This window comes from Peromyscus californicus, unplaced genomic scaffold (genome assembly GCF_007827085.1).
Source record: "Peromyscus californicus insignis strain IS unplaced genomic scaffold, ASM782708v3 Scaffold_4__1_contigs__length_199733344, whole genome shotgun sequence".
Lineage (NCBI taxonomy): Eukaryota > Metazoa > Chordata > Mammalia > Rodentia > Cricetidae > Peromyscus > Peromyscus californicus.
The window spans coordinates 4,949,485-4,964,597 of record NW_026294562.1 but is presented as its reverse complement, the minus strand read 5'-3'; the positions used below and the strand labels follow the sequence as shown (position 1 = coordinate 4,964,597).

The 15,113-nt window shown below is 47.0% G+C and overlaps 1 long non-coding RNA gene across 1 annotated transcript; it reads right to left on the bottom strand.

Moving 5' to 3' along the window:
* Window positions 1-271: 271 nt before the first annotated feature.
* On the bottom strand, window positions 272-14,591 carry LOC128125266 (uncharacterized). Its single transcript, XR_008223120.1, has 3 exons — window positions 14,514-14,591; window positions 4,588-4,800; window positions 272-4,384 (listed from the first exon to the last, which is right to left on the bottom strand). It is a non-coding gene; the product is annotated as an uncharacterized LOC128125266 (long non-coding RNA).
* Window positions 14,592-15,113: the final 522 nt, after the last annotated feature.

The following is a 15,113-nucleotide window of genomic DNA, read 5'->3' as shown; positions in this document are numbered from 1 at the left end:
AGGGTCTACCACTCAAGCCGAAAGCAGGATGGCAGGTCTTCCAGGTCAAAGGACAAGGGCTAAGGGACGGAGTCTCCGCCATGGCTCTGCTAGAGGTCAGCTGTGTCGCACCAGAGTCAGTCACCTGCCTGAGGCCTTGGCTTCTTATCTCACCCTGCCAGTAACCCAGAAGTCAATTACTGACTGGAAAAAAGTTTACTGACTGGAAAAAAAAAAATCTGTGCAGAAAGCTCTTGGTCAGGGTTGAAAAGTAACAAACAGGAAGCTGTGAAATATTTTATTTCTTTTTAATGTATGCAAGGAAAGGCATGGTTTAGAGTTCCCTGTCAGTCAGTACGTTGGGAACGTTTATTATGGAAACAGTGATTTTACAACCACCTGCCATAGTATTGAGCTGAAAAAAACAGGAAAGGTAGAAAAATACAAAGAAAAAGGACAAATACCTAAAATTAGGTCTTGCCATAAAGTCTGTAGCACGCGGTAGTTTTCTGATGGTCAAACACAAGGCCAATACCATAGAGTTGACTAATGGTTAGTACTCAAAGTCAGGAGTTTTCCCATGTGTCAGGAGGATGTGACATAAAGTTTAATATATTCTATTTCAGTTGGAAGGAACATGTGTACGTATGTGTGCGTTAGTTTATAAGGACATTTATGTGAAGGCATTTATTGTCTACATACAGATAATATTATATTTATATTACATCAGCTATATAATGAAGAAAGGCTTTAATATTTGGTTAAGAATGTTCATCTTAAAAAATGCATAAAATTTTAAACAAAGCTTTGAGTATTAAACAGGCAAATTCTCATTTATATGGAAACCCTCGATCATATTTAGCAGGAGTTCCAGATTTCCTCACACATCATTTATAAACAAGCTCCAAGCTTGCACCTATGAGTTCACTTTTGCAGCTTTTGAGGGCATGTCAGCTTGGACTAGGGCTCTAGACTGTTATCTAATGTGTTCACTGTCAAAGTAGAAACAATTGGTGGCCTGTCACACATCATCTTAGAGTTTGGAGCTCAGACATCGCAGTGGGTCCACTAAGATACCTTCAGCCTTGGTTCACTTTTTATTTTGAGATGACATTGTCCAGGCAGGCCCTAAAATGTTGATCCCCTGCCTCAGACTCCCAAGAAGCTGGGATTGCAGCCCTGTGCCATCAGATATGGCTTGCTTTAATTGGATTTTGTCTCGTTGGTGGTGATTTTGTGGTTTTGGTTTTTTAAAAGATGTTGGTATGAAGTAGCCGTGCGTTGCACGTTCCTCTCCCAGGCTCATATCAACTTTGCTCTAGGTAAGTGAGAAATGGGATTCCCAGGAGAAACGGCAATGCTAATGATTACAAGAAGCTCACTAATCTAAGTAAACAAATGTTTCCTTACATGTTGGTGGATATGTATGAGGTAACCAACCACTTTCTGCTTAGACTTGAGTCCTACTCCATAGGAGGAAATTCCTATCTGGTACTGTAAACCTAGTCAAAAGTCAAGGCTGTGGAAGTAGTAAGTCCTGGGGAGGAACCTGCAAAATCAAGTCAAACTGCCTTCTAAATATCTATGTTTAAATCTGTAGATGAGTGTTGTCAACTTTGGTCAGAGAGGCTTCTTTTCGAAATGGCAGCAGTTAATAAATACAGAGCCTTCTAACTGGTCAAAGTGCCGAGACTAATTGACTGCCAGATGCTCAGGACATTCAAGTCACCACCCACTCCGAGACTCAGGAAACATCTGGAATAAGGACAGAAAGAATGTAGGAGCCAGAGGAGGAGTGCTGGGACTGCTGTCTTCTGGACCTGGCATGGCAGGACCTCACAGCAGCTATAGCCCTATCCCTGCACACAGCAGCTGTCCCTGCACACAAGCCCTGCAGCAGCTCAAACCAGTCAACGCTTGCTCCCTCCAGCACAGGTGGGGTGGGTTCATGAGGCTCACCCTCGACTGAGAAGCGCTTGGCAGTTGACAGCTGCTGGGGACAGGGGAGCAGTTTTTCTTCAGAAGTACAGCCACTGATAGGTTGTTCATGGTTCAGTGGGTGGCCTCACGCCCATGTGCACGTGGGCGGCACTAATTGGACTCAGTGGGTTATAAAAAATAAAAAGTGGACACGAAGGGGTGAGGGCACGTGTTGGGAGGTATTTGGGGCGGGGGAGTTGGAAGTAGATATGGTTAAGATACATTGTGTACGAATATGAAACTATCAAACAATAGATTTTAAATATTCTTTTTCAAAAAGTGAATGGTCAGTCATAAAGCACTCTGCTCAAGTAAATGGATGGTGGAATTTCTGTTCACAGTTAATTTTCACATTCCTGTGTCTGTATTAAATCAATGTCATTTCACGGGTCAGTTCACAAGGTCACAGGTTTGTCCAAGTCACAGGTGCTAAAATAACAGTAAATTCTTTGTCCGTATTACTAGTCAGATCATGGACTTCATTTACTATCTAGACTTTTCCGGTTGGTTCTGAGCCTGAGGCTGTTGCGGCGTCTACCCTAGATCAGGGCTCTGTACCCGGCATTCTCCTTCAGATTAAAGTCATTTGAAGCAGTCCCTTCCAGGCTTCCGGAACTTTGACTCCATTTTCCTTACTTGGAGATGTCCTGGTTTCTTTGGGGGCGGTAGCCTGGTGATCCGCTTCTTAATTAGCTCCTGGTGCTCGCTCTCCAGTGATCACCCTGGAGTTGCATTACAATAGACTGATCCACACTAAACATGACCTTGGGTGTTCATGAAGCTGGGAGATTTGCAAACAGAAACGCTGAGAACATTTAATCCCTCTGGCATAGCAGCGTGGCACTGGCCCCACAAAGACAACTCTGCGGAGAGATGTTCAGTCAATTTTTAGCACACTGCTTGCATTCTGACTGATTGAAGGGCTGACGCTGAGGAAGTGTGTGGGAAAGCGGGTGATTACTGCTCCTGAAATCCTGTGTGATGCTCAACAGTCCTGACAAATCGGCAGCAGAGTAATCCCACCATAATTAGCCGACCTTCTGCGGACCCTGTGTCCACATCCTATTTACTTACTAGGTTCTTTTAGTCATTTCATTAGCATTCTTTAGGGTCAGTTCACGCCCCACCCCACCCTCTAGTGAAGCCCTTTGGAGTACCAGGTGCACCGCGAACACTGTATTCGAGAAGAAGCAAGGCACGTGCTTATGGCTGTCCTCTTTGATCACTAAATAAAGACGTCCGTGTCGATCAGCGAGCACACGCTTACTGTGTTGTCTGGTTCTGTTTCCAGCGCGGAGTTGGCATGATTATACTTCCTCCTCACTGTCCTCTGACACGGGTACTGTTGTTTATTCTCATTTGACTGGAACCCACCATGTAGACCAGCCTGGCTGGAAACTCATGGCGGTCCTACTGTCCTGTCCCCACTCCTAGCCACCCTTCCCAGGGGTAAGCACTTCTTTTAATCACCCCTATAATGATGCAACTAGGGTATAGTCTTGACTGTCAACCTGACACAAACTGGAGTCACCTAGGAAAAGGGAACCCCGATTGAGGAATTGCCTCCCTCAGACTGCCCCGAGGGCACGGCTCTGGGGCACTGCCTTTATTGATGATTGGCATGGGAGGGAACTAATCCACTGTGGGCAGCACTGTGCCTAGGCAGGTGAGCCTGGGCTGTGTAAGAACCCAAGCTGAGCAAGCCAGAAGGAGCAAATGTGTAAATATTGTTCCTGAATAATTTCTGCTTCAAGTTGCTGCCCGCCTGGGTTTCCTGCCCTGTTTGAGTTCCTGCCTGGACTTCCCTCAAGGATGTAAGATGAACCAGCCTTCCCTCCCCACATTACTTTTGGTCATGGTGTTTATCACAGCAACAGAAAGCAGTCTGGTGCATGCCCTGGAGAAGTCCTCTTTGGGTTTCTCGTTCTTGGAGCTGCTCCCATTCTAGTGTGTTACTTCTTTGGGTGTCAGCCACGACACCCAAAGAACCCCAGAAACCCTCTAGGGAAGGAACCATGTGTTCTCTTCTTTACCTGCTTCATGAAGTGGGGAAGGCGTACACTCAGCATGCCTGGTGACGGATGGACAGAGGGTCCCATGCACTCAGCATGCATGGTGATGGATGGACAGAGGATTCCATGCACTCAGCATGCCTGGTGACAGATGGACAGAGGATCCCATGCACTCAGCATGCCTGGTGACAGATGGACAGAGGGTCCCACGCACTCAGCATGCCTGGTGACGGATGGACAGAGGGTCCCACACTTCAGCTTGCTATGCACCGTTTCCCTGAACAGTCAGGCTGGCTGCACACAGCAGCCCCACAGAGTGGGGAACTTGAGCTCCGGTTATACTCAGCCCACACAGTGGCCTTGGCTGTGCCTTCTGGTTCCAGAATGCCAGCTGTGTAAGTTCTTGAGGTTTCCTGCAATGAAATTTATTTTGTAAGTTTAGATTGAAGCACAGTGTTGATACTATCCACGACCTCAACTTGTAACGAGGTTTACAGATGACAACAGAGTTGTCATACCCCAACCTCTGGAAAAAGCCACCACACATGGGCCAGATACCCATTCCAGACCCTCCCGATGCTCGTTCCACGTGGGGGCTGCAGAGGACAATGCTCACCTCATGCTCTTTCTTTGATCTTCAGCGTTTGGAAAGGGAAGCTCTTTCTTTCTGGTAGCCAAGAAAGTGCTGCTCCGTGTTGTGATCTGATCTAAGCCAGTTTCTTAATTCCTTAATTGTTTGCTCGGTACGGTAGCTTTTGACAGAGAAGGAAGAGAGCTGAGCGTGTCTTACCCTGAAGCTCTCCATTCCAGCCAAATCCTGACACATGTTCTACACAAAACCAAAACAAAGCAGTCAAACAATCTGTCTTTGATTTCTTTTTTTAAGACGGGATCTCACTATGTAACTCTCAATAACTCTCAATGGAGTGTTTTGATCTGAGAGGAAACCACTACACAACACACAGATGCAAGAATCAACCTTAGGTCTTCATGCCCTCATAGCAACCATTTTATCCTCTGAGCATCACCTCAGCCCACGTGTACAGTGTTGTAAATTGTTTACTGACAATATAACCCCTTCCCTGGAGTCAAATCAGTCTTGAACACTGAGAACGTCTGCAGAAGGCTGATGGTCCCATTACATCTTCCGTTGGACGTCTGCTTGGGTGGGACATGTGGTGACCTGCCCTGGGACAATCGGTCTGAAGGATTGCTGAGAAAGCTTTCTAACATCAGAACCATGGTATCAGCTCAGAGAAAACCCCGAGGAAAGCTGTGATGCATCCATTAAGCAAGTCATTTCACATAGGATAGCATCTCCAAGAGAAAGGGCACATGAGTTCTGGGCCATGTGGTAGGAGCAGGTCACCCCTCTGGGGACCTGCTGTATGCCCCTAAAACTCTGGACTCTGCCTGGTTGAAGGTCGTGGTCTCCCAAAGGGACACACTCTTGTTGAGGGTCCTATTGAACTGTAAACCATACTTGCATCCTGCCCCAGGTTTTGCTGGACTAGAAGCTTCCCAGACTGACTTCCAAGGTGAGATGGGGCTCTACTCAGCAGACTCACTCAAGCTCATCTTGAAGATTCAAAAGCCTGAATTTTGGCAGAGAAAGAACTCACAGGTTCTCTTGTTGGCTCTAAGATGTGCTTAGATACTTTTTCTTTTTGTTACTTTCACTTTTCAGATGTTAGCTCTCAGTGCCACTGACCATGTGAACCCTGAGCCACCAAGGGTCACTGTACATTTCTTTAAAACTCCAAGGAAAGCCTGCAGGTCCCATCTCCAGAGGCACCTTTACTCAGGTCACCCACCTTCCAACCCAAGGTCGGAATCCCTCCCTGACCCCAGACAAAGAACCAAAATAAGTCTTGGGAAAACTTGATTTTGCCCAATTGGAGACTTAATTTTTTTTTTCACTCTGGGAAATGTAGACTATTTCTCTCTGCTTCCAGAACAGAGAGTAACTGGTCCTTCGGAAGAGAAAAGACTTACGTGAAGCTCTACATCAAAATGTCTCCTAATCTTGAGATGTTATCTAGGACAGTCTATATTTTCAAGCTTTAGTTCAAGTTCACGCCCTTCAGTTGCCCCAAAAGCAGCATTTCCCTCAACTGCTGACGTAGGGAAAAACGTGTGTTTTGCTCTCAAAAATAAAATGAGAAAAAAAAGAAGAAGGGAAGGTTCAAATCTCAGTGTCTGGGTTTGTTTAAGGTTAAATTTACTCTCCCCGAATAAATCAATTTAGTATACTACATTTTATTGGTTTCGCCTCTTTATACTAGATGGCTCAGTCACCAAAGCGCTTGTCACATGAGCGTGAGGGCCTGGGTTCAATCCCTCGAATTCTTGTAAAAAGCTGTGCGTGGGGGTCTGTGCCTGTACACACATGTGGTCATGCATACACACGCACCCACACCAGACACACACACCAGACACACACACACACACACACACACACACACACACACACACACACACACACACACACACACAAGACAACAAAAAGGAATCAGCAGGATTTATGTAGAGCAGACATTTCACTGGGTTGTTGACTTAGTACTTGACAGCTCACGCAAGCTGTCAATTTGGACCAGCCCGACATTTCAGATGGAAAAACAGTAGAGAAAAAACTGAGCACAGAACTGGCGTGGGTTTTTCCAAACTACCTCTCCTGCTTCAATTTCAGTCCTGAGTTAGGCATTGACCACAGTGGTCCTGTCGGTGGGATTGTGCCGTTTGGTAGAGGATGTCACACCACAGCTGTCCTTCTCCCACTCAGTCCCTTGCCTGCTCTCCTCACTGTTTAGTGCTTAGCCGGCTTTTGGTAAAGAGGACAGAGTTAGAAGCCAGTGCTGATCTGTTTAACAATCCTCCTGAAGCCTAGATACAAATAAGTAGGCCTTCTTCAAAGGCGACTTCCTGGGACGTGGTGGGCTTTGTTACCAGGGAGGCCCTGGCTGCTCCAGTTATCGGCAAAGGCCTCTTTTGGAAGCACTTTGAAGGCTGCTCCAAAAGCCTTGCAGGGTAGTGGCCACAAGGAATTGCACTAAAACTCTTCATCATTTGTGAGCGGTGGGTCATCGCCACCTCAGAAGCTTTCCCAAAGCCACTTTATGTGTGGAATCGCCCACACTGTTCTTGTCGGTGTTACCTTAAGTTATGCACGAGCTGCCCCAGTCAGGGGAGCATGGACTGTGCAGCAATAACTAATGTATCTGCAGAGCAAGAGCAAGTTTGCAAACCCAACCCCCTTCCTGCTCATCAGGAAACAGCTCTCTCATGGAATGCTGACCTTCTGCACACCTTGCAAGCAGATGCTCTGGCTACCTCCTCTAGACTATTTCAAGGCTGTGTATGTAATGAGTAGAACTCGGGAAAGACTGCCCCTCCCCAAAAGGATAGGTTCACTTACTGCCTTGGAAAACAGAGACAGTGTCTTACTTCAGATCAAAGGATATGCAAGCTTACGAACTAGCCTAACAAAGGTGGTATCTCCTTGAGGAACCACAGAAATGCGTGGTCACTGACCAGGACAAACGATTCAGGGCAGCAGTAGAGTGCTTGTCTAGCATGAATCAGGCTCTGAGTTCATACCCAGCACTGGAAATAACAATAAATCTTGGGCTGGCAAGATGGCTCAGCAGGCACAGGTGTTGGAGCTGGAAGACCCCAGATTGTACTGTGGACCCACTCAGCAGAAGGGGAGAACCAGCGCCCCCAGAGTTGGCTTCTGACCCCCACACACGTACCATGGCACATATACCAACTCTTTCTCTCTCTCACTCCTGAATGAATACACAAATGAATGGGGAAAATTTTAACTTAAATTTGATTGTTTTTATTAAGAGCATTCCCTATTGGGAGTGGGTATCATGGACATATTAGAAGTCTTGAGCTATCCATAGTAGAATTTATGTAAAACTATTATAGAGAGTGTTGGTTATCGGTAAGATGCCAAAATAGGCCATACTCTGGAAGGAACTCCTCTGTGAAAATCAACAGGGAAAGCCAGTCCTGATGTGACAAGCTGACCCCCCACTTTATATCACACTCATCCTCCCACCCCGCCCCCACGTTCCTTTCCTATGGTGAAGCCCACTAGCATGGGCTAGCGTTTGATTCTCTTCCTGTCACTCAGTGGGAATTGCGGACACCCAGATTCAGATACCCTGGCCGCTATTTTTGCTGTAATAAACTGTCTTGTTTCTGACCTGGGAACTTAAATTGTTAATGTCTGTGAACCTGTGGTTGACAAGCGAGGGCCAAATGACCATCAGGATTTTTGGTTTTCTTCTCCTAGAGAATAGTAAGGAATGCTGTATTAGTGCTGAGCAGGGCGGGAGGAGAGAAAGTCCTGGAGAAACTTTATATAGTTTATATTTAAGCAAGCCTTTATATAGGTTGTAATGAATGTATTGCTCTCCTATAGTTCCTGAGACAGCCATCTGATTGCGTGGATCAGATGGCAAATATATTGTTGACAGTTCTGGAAGCCAGCTCTCTGAAATTAAGGGATTAGCAGAGCTGGTCTCTCAGGGAGCTCTGGGGAGCGTCTGCTCTGAGTGTCTTACAACTTCTGATGGCTGTCAGCATCCCTTGACTAGTGGCTACACCGCTCCAAGAGGAACCTCTGCTTCCTCTTCCTTGTGAGTCTCTCCTCTGCAGTTCTCACAAGAGCACTTGCCATTGGATTTAGGATCCAGGACTGACCCATGTTATCCAAGATGACCTCATCCTGAAATCCTTTATCTTAATTTTATGGGCATAATCCTTTTTCCAAATAAGGTAGCATTCCCAGAGTCAGGGATTAGGAAAGTGTATCTTTCGGTGCATCACTTAGCCCACCATAGTGTCCCTCATCTGTATAATCTGACTAGTCAAAGAATCTTAAACCATTATGATAATTGGAAATGGACCTGGACTAGTAGATTCCATAAATTCCTGACAGACACCAGTGCAACCCCTTGGCTTTTCTGGCAGGGGTGCAAACCCCATCTTTTCTCTCCTAGGCCTCAAAAAAGTCCTACAAATAGTATCTCAAGGCAAATAGACATAATGGAAACCAACAGACCAGGACGCAGGGCACGAGGAGCGAAGGGCTGTATCTGAATGGTCGTGGACATATGGCTGTCACATGGAGCTGGAATAAGGACCAAATAAATCTGCTACTGCAGATTCCAAAAACGAACCAGCAGGGAGACCACAGGGTTCTCAGGAGGGCATGTTGAGAGTCCCCGGGAGTTTTATACAAATTTCTCAAATGTGAGTATGTACACTTTTCTGAAGAGAGAATTCTTAGGTCTTATCAGAGTTTTAAAAACAACACCTATCCCAAATGAGCTTTAAAAGTATTCTGGGCCCGGGTGAGATGGAGCAGATGAAACTACCACCTGCCAAGACCTGGGTTCAATCCCCAGGAACCACAATGGAGACAATCTACTCCCAAAATGTGTCCTCTGACCTTCAAACACACACTGCGGCATACCACAAACAAACAAACAAACAAATAAATTATTTTAGGCCTAACTTGTACCGAATAAAAACTAAAGGGACTGTGGCAAGTGAAAGATTATTGGACTGTGAGAACCAAAGTTACATTTGAAGTTTTAATGACTGTGCCATAGAGATCCATGAAACAAAATTCCTCTGATCTGCATGCCCTTGCCCAAGGATAGATAGTTTCTGAAATGCTGGAGGCTGTTGTTTATAGGGGACAACAAGCCACGTTTTCACTCCCCTAAACATGTTAGTTTGACCCATCTGCACCAGGTGTGCTTGATCACATGTGGGCGGGAGGTTCACAGGCAGGAAGTAAATCACAATGTATGTTTGCCCCTGGTTGGACCTGATGGGAAGTACTCAAGTCACTGCAAACCGTGACTCGAGGGCATTTTCTGGAAACCCAGAGGTGGACCTGGCCAGAGCCCATCCACCTGGCCAGTATTTAAAACTTGTTTCAAATTAGGCTTTAAACTGTGGTAGTGGTCTTATTCTCAACCAGTGGGATTAATAGGAGCATCATGTTATACGAAAAGCCTTAAAATCACAGAAATCAATGGGCTGTGAAAATCAAAATTAGGAGGCGAGGATATAGCTCAGTGGTAGAATACTTGCTCAACATTCACAAGGCCCTGGAATCAATGTCCACAATGCAAAAAAATATGACTACTTTTATTATGACTGCTCCCTATTGGGAGTGGGTTTCTCAGTGTTGTGGCCATATTGAGTCTACTATAAAACTATTGTAGAGACTGCTGGTTATGGGTGAGATGCAACAGTAGCCCTCATTCTAGAAGAACGTCTGGGTCAAAGTCAATAGATGAAGGTTCCTCTCCTTTCCCCTAAAGACTAAAACATCCCAGCCCCTCCTTTGTATCAGGACTATTCCTTCATCTTCGGTCACGTTGTTTATATCATACGGCACGCCCCCCCCATAGCCCCGCCTTTTACAATTTTCCTTACTTCCTCTTCAAGTCAAGTTCAAGCATGCTGCCCATGAAGTTTTCCCTAATTCTAGTGCCTCTCTAGATTTTCCCTAAATTCCCTCCCTCTCTCTCTCTCTCCCTCCCTCCCTCCCTCCCCCTCCCCCACCTCCATCTCTCACTCCCCTCTATGACTTTGCGAGTTATGTTCATTCTTTGACAAATATTTGGTCCCAGTGACTCACATGCAGCATTTGTTTTTGTTCTGAATTCCCTTGGTTACAGGAGAAGGTCCACTTAAACAAGCCCAAGCAGAGAGAGGAAGAGAGGGAAGGAGGGGGGGCGGGAGACAGAGTCAGAGGGCCTGCGAGAATGGAGTTGACAGTGACTGCAGATCACGTGTGCTTTTTTTCTTGGAGGGAGGACATGGCTGCTGATGGCCTGTCTGTTTCACATCCAGCAGCTCCGAGATCACAGAGGAGATTGAGTGCTGTCTTCCAGATCCATTGTTAAAAACCTCAAGGAAGAACTCACTGGTAGGTTTGCGGGGTGCTCACCCTTGACCCAGTCATTACAGCTGGGGAGGTGAGTCTCCCCAGGTGGCCGCCCCTGGGTCCCAGGAATGCTTCTAAGGCCAGGAACAATGTTTTTTTTTTTTTTCTAAGAGGAAGAGAGGAAGAGCTGCTCCTTGGGCAACTTGTATCTGTTGCAGATATGAGTTAGCCTCATCTCTCTCATTGTAGTGAGCTCTTTAAGGAGTACACCTTACTTCACAACTGCTTACCACCAGCTGAGAGTGACCTGTGCTCTCCACTTCAACTGACGGCCATAAGTGGGCATCAGACTGGAGTTATCAATCTTCTGTTAGGATCATAATCTACACGTGGATACAAATAGGCAGGCTAGCGCATCAGTGTTCACTCCCCCTCTTCCTTTTCCTTTTTCTCCTTCTCCTCTTCATCACATGATGAATATGAAGTTGCAAGGACAACAATGGTCAGGCCCAGTGAAGAGTGTGACTCATGAGCAGAGGAACCAGAGAAGCACGTGAGGGCAAAGTTGACAGGAGCAGACTTGAGTTTACTGGCCTTTGGATTTGCTAGAACTTAAGGTGATGGTCTACGAGCTCCGTGTATAGAATAAAAGGAGCATCTCCTTAGTACTGGGCATTGGGGCACAGCTTTGGATAAGATAACGAGTTCTCTTGTAGCGTAACTGGAGTATGCAGCCAAATGTGTGCATGTGTAGCAAGTGCCGTGAAATCTACTGTTAACATCCTATCCTGAATCCAGAATCATCTCCAACCTCCGTTCTCTAACCCATAGACTCCTGTCCTTGAATGTCCATGAAGGTGGTATTGAAGAAATCTCCATTCACACCGTCAGGAGTCAAACCCGAACAGTCCCCATTCTGCCCCTTCCCTTGGTCATTATGGTGAGCACTACACTGGCTTTTGGAAGATCTGAAGCAGTGGGAGTGGAATGTGGCCAGAAGTCATTTGGGTCACTCCATCAGCCTTGGAATCTTGGGGATCACACCTCGCTAACACGGAAAAGAGAGAACTTCTAATAACATCTCAAACAGCAACTCAGCCTCAGTGCAAGATCTGAACTGTGGCTTTCTGTCCAGTCCACTATCACTAAATGATAACTATTTTGTGGTCCTTGTTCTCCCAAGAGTATGCATTAGCCAGACCAGGATTTTTGCTGGGATATATACCATGTGCCCCCAACATGAACTGCAACCAAAGAGGTGCTTCGAAGTAGGGGCTGACCCAACAACAGTATACCAGGAGAGGGCGTCAGTGAGAGGAAAGGGAGGAGGGGCTGGGGCAGGCCCCCCTGGTGTGGAGTAGAGGTTATGGAGGACCTGTTATTCTGCACACCTTGGCCCTCTTCTTCTGGAAACAGCATTGCTTGTTCTTTGGGAAGTTGCCCTTTTCTGGTTAAGAGGCCATCAGTTCACACTCACTTTGGTTTCTGCCACTCTCTACAGAGAGAATTGGGAAAGATCTGTCGGTGGCAGTGGGGTGTACTGCTTCAGGTTCTGCCTACAGCAGCCAGAGGGGTCCTTTCCAGAGACTCTGTGAAGATGGGGTTCCTGACTCACCGAGGAGGTGAATTTCAGTGCGCATCAGTGCGGTGCACAGCTGGGTCTCCATCAGGGAGAGCCTTCAATGGAAACTTAAGCGGGTGATTAACAGAAAGGGAGGTGCTGGCAAAGGGTAAGATGCATCTAACTGTGAGTGTGGCTTCTCAAGGGAGAGCTGTCCAAGTGTTTTAGCAGTAGCCAAATAGACATTTTTGTGACTCTTGATTTGGATCTCAAAGAGTTATTAAAGAGCCCTTTGTGTTCCCAGGTGGTGGGGCACCTTTGTGGGTGTGGTGGTGCACCTTTGTGGGTGTGGTGGGGCACCTTTGTGGGTGTGGTGGTGCACCTTTGTGGGCGTGGTGGGGCACCTTTGTGGGTGTGGTGGTGCACCTTTGTGGGTGTGGTGGTGTTGCACCTTTGTGCCCCCAGGTGGTGTACTGTTATGAGCCCAGCACCGGGCAGGCAGAGGTAGGAAGATCTCCAGGCAGAAAGGGTTCCAGGCCAGTTAGGATTACCAAGTGAGACCCTGTCTCAAAACAAACAAACAAAAAACCAAAGACTAAAGAGCCTTCTGTTTCAGTAAATGAGATTATGGGGTGAGGTGGCTCCAGAGGTTCCTTGCACAGGATTAAAACCTAATAGCACAAAGCCATGGGTCAAGGGGTTAAGGCATGTCCTTCCTGTGAATGGGGTTCTTGTGAGAGTCCTAGCAAGAGGGCTGACAGCTTGGAAGAAGAAGGGCTCTGGTTTGTTGCTGTCCTCATATTTATTTGAAATCTCTCTGTGTGGAAGGAATACTGTAGCAATAATCTTCACACCAGTGTTAATTGCGCTAGAATTCTCGACTCACAGGTGGTGGAGGACTTCAGCCAGACTAGGGGTGAAGGACCCTTCTCTCCTTGTGGCCCTCCCTTTAAACGTTCCCTGGCTCTGTAGCTGGTTCCTCTTGGTCCTGTCCCTGGCTGCAGGACTCTTCATATACTAACCCGGGAAAGCCTGCGAGCTGTAAGTGGGGACTGTCTTGGCAGGGCAGACAGGAGGTTGACTTCCTTATGAGAAAGTGGCCCAGACTCTAAGGCCCTAGGTGTGAATGTGGAGCCTGTGTAGGCTGTATGTTGACATAAGAGATTAAGTTGCACTGGGACACTCTACTTGAGAGCTATTTTGAAAGAACAAACTAAACCAAAAAACAAAACAAAACCCCCCGAATAATAGTAATTATAATTCCTTTCCCTCACTAAGTTATATCTTTAAATAAAGGCATGTGGAAAACAAGAATCTCCCCTTTGTGTGAATGGAAATGCGCTGCCGAGCAGGCACACTACGGGTCACGGCTTATGGCATTTCCCTGTTTGATGCCTTTATTGCTCTCAAAAGCACTTACATTTTTCTTTGCTTATATCACAGTTTCTTTATCAGTAGTTTCCTTTAAAAAAAAGCTATTAAATTCTTGCTATCTCTTTTTAAAGAGATTAGGAAATTTCAAAAGCTCTGTTACAGTGTGGAACACCAAGTGTCTGCTCTTGCCAATAGGACGGACTCTGGCACTGGGCTCCTGTCTTTCTCTGGAGGGACAGCCGTTTTCCGTGGACGGATGAGAAGGGTGAGGCCTACAGGAAGCCATGCACACAAGCTGGCTTGCAAAATCTCCTAGTGACCCCTGAGTGAAAAGTCCCCACTTCATCCCAGAGGGCACGAACGAACCCAGTTCCGGGGTAGGGAGCGCTACCAGCCAGTCCCTGCCCGCATGGAGAGTCCTGCCTGGGACCAGCAGAGGTTCTCTTCTGTAAGAACAATGAGGTTGCCAGGGGAATTGCTTGTCTAGCCTCCAGGGTAACGCACAGCCTGAGTCCCTTGACTGCTGCTGCTGGCCCAAGCCGGAAGTCCTAGGAAGAACCTTTTCCAAGTCTGGCCTCTAGGCCACAGCAGTGTACACTGACTTTCCAACACTCTGAAAAACAGCACAGAGCAGCCACTGTGATGTCAGATTAGCCCGGCAGAGCCATGAGCAGACCCCTGGACTCACCTGGCTGTCCTGGCATGGGGCTCAAAGCAGACTTCTGTAGCTTTTGCTCTTCACCAGTAGCTGGAACCCTGTTCTCGCTCACCCTGCCCCCACATCTGCCACTTTTAATCCCTCTTCCCCCTCCTCCTCCTCCTCCTCCTCCTCCTCCTCCAGATTCCTTTATTACCATACTTCTTCCCAGCGGATGTAGGGAGAGCAGGGCAGGAAATGTCAAAGAATCCAGGGTTCCCACTTGCCAACACTCCATCTAACCTAGATGGCAGTTCAGCAAAGGGATTTCACTTTTCTGCCAAGCTTGCCTCTCAAAATCACCCTTGGCCTCATAACACAGAATAAGGCCACTGTCTGGATGTCCCCCTGAGGCCTTCCATTCAAGACCCAAATTTCTGACATTCTGCACCATACCTTCCCCAAAGAAGGTTTCAGTTCTCCCTTCATGCCTGTGGAGGGAGGGTGCGGGGCTTGCCAGCAGTCAATTGTTGTGACCCAGCAGGTCCAGCCAGTGCCAAGACAACTGTTCTGTGGGCCTCTCATCAATTACTTTTTCTTTTCCAGGCTGGACACTCCTTGTGGAGCAAGGCAGGGCTGACTCATGCTCAG